The following is a 4,734-nucleotide window of genomic DNA, read 5'->3' as shown; positions in this document are numbered from 1 at the left end:
ATGAATGGATCATAACAGCCCCTTTGTGCTGCTGTGAGGATGTAGCCAAATCTAACAGCAGGAACTTCATCAATAAGGTGGGAGCCAGAACACAACAGTTGCCATCCATAAAAGTTAAGAATCCTTTGGGAAAGTTACTCACAAATCCCTATTTGCACTCCATTAGCCACTAAAATAGGTATTGGTTCAAGCATTCATACAGGAACCATCCAGGCAGCCATCCTAAGGGCTCTTGATTGGTTTGGGAGTAATCAAAGCAGGGAGGAAAATTAACTGTTAAACAGGCTACAGGAACAGTAAGTTACAAATACCAAATACTCTAAGCAACTGAGCCAGGATACTTTATGGGTCACTGGTAAACTGTAAGTGGAACTATGTTCACATAAACCACTTGCTGGAGAACTTCAAATGAACAAATTCATAAAAATCAAGTCCGTGTCAATCATTTGCCAACAGAAGAAAATACCGAATGCATAGAACAAATGGCTTCTTGCAAAAAGTGGAACTTTCAATATTCTCATTTGATTTCTTACTCGAGAAAGAGAAGATGAGAGCGAGGTGACAAGAATAACACAGTCAGATTGAACATGAGCCAACTACAGGTTAGAGGCATGTAGAAGTCCAGACTTTCATGTTTTAGAAGCCCAATACTTTCAAGATGTGGGGCGAGGGAAGACACAAAGGGCTAAACGCTAGCTTGATGAAATCTTTTTATTCTGCTAAGCTTTTCTGAGCACTGGCTCAAAGATGAGACAATATAACAAAGGGGGATGAAATGGACTAGGATCACAAATGTCCCTGTGAGATTACTTGTCCTAAAATCATCAATGAGGGGACTGGGATCTGGCAGGGACCTTTCAGATCTAGTGTCAAGTAGAAAGAACCAACACTATTATATACTAATTTTTCCATCAACCTTTCATGAACACAAAGACCTATTCCCCTGATTGATCCACCTTTAAAAAGCTTTCTTCCACCAAGGTCCATTATCTGAATATTATTTTTAGCCCATTATTCCTTCTTCTAACCTTTGTGTCCAATGTGAATAGTTCATTTTCCTCTTTACTGTATCGCTTTTGTAAAATCTCAATCTTTCGTATGGATTCACATCAGAACATTACAGCTGAGATACATTTCTAATTTGTTTGGAGTTCTAAAAAAATATACTGTGCCTTCCCTCTGAGAACTTCACAGTATTGTCATCCCTATTTTATGGGTGCGGAAAATGATTTGATGATACAGAAAGAAGAGCAGTCAAGATTCCTAATGTCCTGCTCTAACCAGTAGAAAACACTGTTACAGCCCGCCAAGCTGCCCTGCAGTGTCTCAAGGGCAGACTGTTAAGAAGCAGGGCGCAAGTTGGTTCTGAGTTCTATACTTAGATGTCATCAACAAATTATCAAGTGTGAACTCCTCAAGCACTAAAACAGCCTAAACATGGAGTCACAGACAGTCCCCCTTGGGTACTTTCTATCTTGCCATCCAGGTAAGCTTATAGATAGATGATTCATTACAGCAGTAGTCAGTTTACTCCCAGTCCCAAAGAACCAGTCACTTGCCTCAGGTCAGTTGCACCTTAGATCTCATACTAGACAACACTTGTAGCCAATCCTGTAATAAACTATCTAAAGATTTTATTAACTAGGAAAAAGGAATCAGAGTTATTTGCCAGGTTAAAGCAAGTAAACATATAAGCACAAATAAGTTCCAGTCTTAAGCTTAAGACAAATGGTCCATCTAGCCCAGTATCCTGTCTTCCAATAGTGTCCAATGTCAGGTGCTTCAGAGAGAATGAACAGAACAGGGCAACTATCTAGTGATCCATCGTCCACTTTCAGCTTCTGGCAGTCAGAGCTAGCAGACACCCAGAGCAGAAGTTGCATCCCTCACCATAGCCATTGATGGACCTATCTTCCATGAACTTATCTAATTCTTTTTTGAGCGCAGTTATAGTTTTGGCCTTCACAACATCCTTTGGCAATGAGTTCCACAGATCGACTGTGTGTTATGTGAAGCTACCTTTTGTTTGTTTTAAACCACATGCCTATTAATTCCATTGGGTGACCCCAGGTTCTTGTGTTATGTAAAGGAGTAAATAACACTTTTTTATTCACTTTCTCCACACCGGTCATGAATTTATAGACCTCTATCATATCCCCCCTTAGTCATCTCTTTTCCAAACTGAAAACTCCCAGTCTTCTTAACCTCTTCTCATATGGAAGTTGTTCCATACCCCTAATCCATCTGTACATATGATCTTTATCTCTCTGTTTTTGTTCTACCTCCCAACTTTGAATTACTTGCAAATTTTATCACCGTCTTATTTGATCATTAGTCTCTAACTGGAAACACATCTCCTCCCAAATGCCTGTGCTTGAATATTTCCTGGGGCCTAAAACCATTCAATCCAGGTATCTATTCCACTCAATAAAAGCATGATCACCTGATCATTTATGTTTAATGAGGCAGATTCATTTGAGTTGCTGCTTTCCCATCTGTATGATGCTACCTGGGGTTGTGTACACTATTAGTGACACATCAGGGTCCACCAAGAACACATGACTCCTCAGTGCTACAGGCAAGCTGCATTCAAATCCTATTGTCAATATTGGTCTGTTCTTGGCTAAATTATTCTAGAATAGGATAGTGAAGTTTATGTCAGAAATCCTAACCACCACTGACTACCTAGGCTCCAGTAATCAATTTTCGCAGAATATGATGTGATTCAATGTACATCTGACCAGTGTTTTCCAGAATCCCAATCCCTGAACATGAGAAGCTTGAGCTGTGGTGTCCTGCCATTAGAATCCAGTCATCCCATGGCCCATCTATCCATTATGTCCTTCTCTACATATGTCTTGATGTTCTATAAGTCTTATGAATGCTAAAAATCAGCCTTGTCTAGTCTAATGTTCTTTCACTTTCACGTAGGATGAAATTCCATCCCTCCCTCCTCTCTCTCAAACAAATCTTGCCATCAAAGTTTATTTCTCAAGAGAGGATGCTGCAGGCAGTGAGACCTGGGCTTCTATCCTGCTTGGTATGGACCAGTCCCTAAACGTGTATGTCTGATCCAGAATTCTTTAAAAGAGAATTCCCCCCCCCCCCGCCAGGGTAGGGATAGCTCAGTGGTTTGAGCATTGGCCTGCTAAACCCAGCGTTGTGAGTTAAATCCTTGAGGGGGGCCATTTAGGGAACAAGGGTAAAAATCTGTCTGGGGATTGGTCCTGCTTTGAGCAGGGGGTTGGACTAGATGACCTCCTGAGGTCCCTTCCAACCCTGATATTCTATGAAAAACACCCATTGATTCAGTTTTTGTTTTGCTTCTGATTCAGGGAATCACTTCATGCTGATACATAAATTAAAACACCAGTATGTGATTAGGGAGTGGTGAGTAGATAGGATGAAACAAGAACAGGCCTGGGGTGAGCCAGAAAGGAAGAAACAAGAACAGGTCTGAACTTTTGCCTAAAACATTAATCTCATCGGGAGAAAACAAAGAGGAAAATTATGGTGAACAGGTTTTAACAAGTGAAGGCAAAAGGCTGGTGTTAACAGTTACTGAGACAAATACAGCAAAGGACTTTGAACAATCCAACATTTTTAGCTTTCTATGACAGTCTCATGGATTTGGACAATGAAACAAAATGTTTTCCAAGCATATGCTAGAGTTAGGGACTGGAAGGGATAACCCTGAATGCATTGTAAATATAAGAACCATAGGAACGGAGGATTTCTTCTGTCAGATCAGAGCATTGATACATCAAGTCCAGGATCATGCTTTTAGCAGTAGTCAATAGCTGAAATTTACCTGAGGAATGGGAGGCTCTGTGGCCTAGGTTAGACAGGAGGTCAGACTAGATTATCATAATGGTCCCTTCTGGTCTTAATTTATGACCCCATGACATTGTGAATTTCCATAATACTCTTAGCCAACTGGGCAATGATTATATCTGGGGGGGAAACCTTGCCTGAGCACCCATCACACTTAATTGCCAAATAGATCACATTGCACCCAGTATTCAACGTTTGCTTTTCACGATAGCCAGCGGTCGTAGGAGATCTGTAGTAGAGTAGCTGTGCTCAGAACAGTGGGGATGTGGTATTTTTAGAAGACAGTGGCCCACTCTCAACTTCTCTCCCAAGTTCATTCATTCATAGATTGCGAGGCCATAAGGGACCACTGTGATCATCTAGCCAGACCTCCTGTATCACACAGGTCCCAGAACTTCTCCAAAATCTTTTAGCTCATCCTAGCAGACCTTTTAGAAGAGCATCCAATCTTGATTTTAAAAACTGTCAATGTTGGAAAATTCACAATGATCCTGGGAATTTTTTTCCCAATGGTTAATTACTCTGTTAAAAATGTGTGTCTGATTTCCAGTCTGACATTTGTCTAGCTTCAACTGCCAGTAGGGGGGACACGACGTCTTGGAAACAGAACTGGCTGCAAATAATTGCAACATAGGATTTGTCACAAATTGCAATGGGGGGAGGGAGGGAGAAATCCTTCTCCTCCTTTTCTTGACAAGCTCTATAGCTAAATGAAAAACAGGACAAACTTTTTGTTCCCCCCTTTCCTAAAAAAATGGTGAAAAAATTCATCCCGCGTTTTCACAGAAAATCAAAATTTGGATGCTTCACCAGCTTTATTTAATGTGGCTGCTGGTCATAGAATCATAGAATCATAGAATATCAGGGTTGGAAGGGACCTCAGGAGGTCATCTAGTCCAA

The sequence above is a fragment of the Terrapene carolina genome, unplaced genomic scaffold (genome assembly GCF_002925995.2).
Source record: "Terrapene carolina triunguis isolate 2854851 unplaced genomic scaffold, T_m_triunguis-2.0 Scaffold238, whole genome shotgun sequence".
Taxonomy (NCBI): Eukaryota; Metazoa; Chordata; order Testudines; family Emydidae; genus Terrapene; species Terrapene triunguis.
This window is presented reverse-complemented; position numbering follows the sequence as displayed.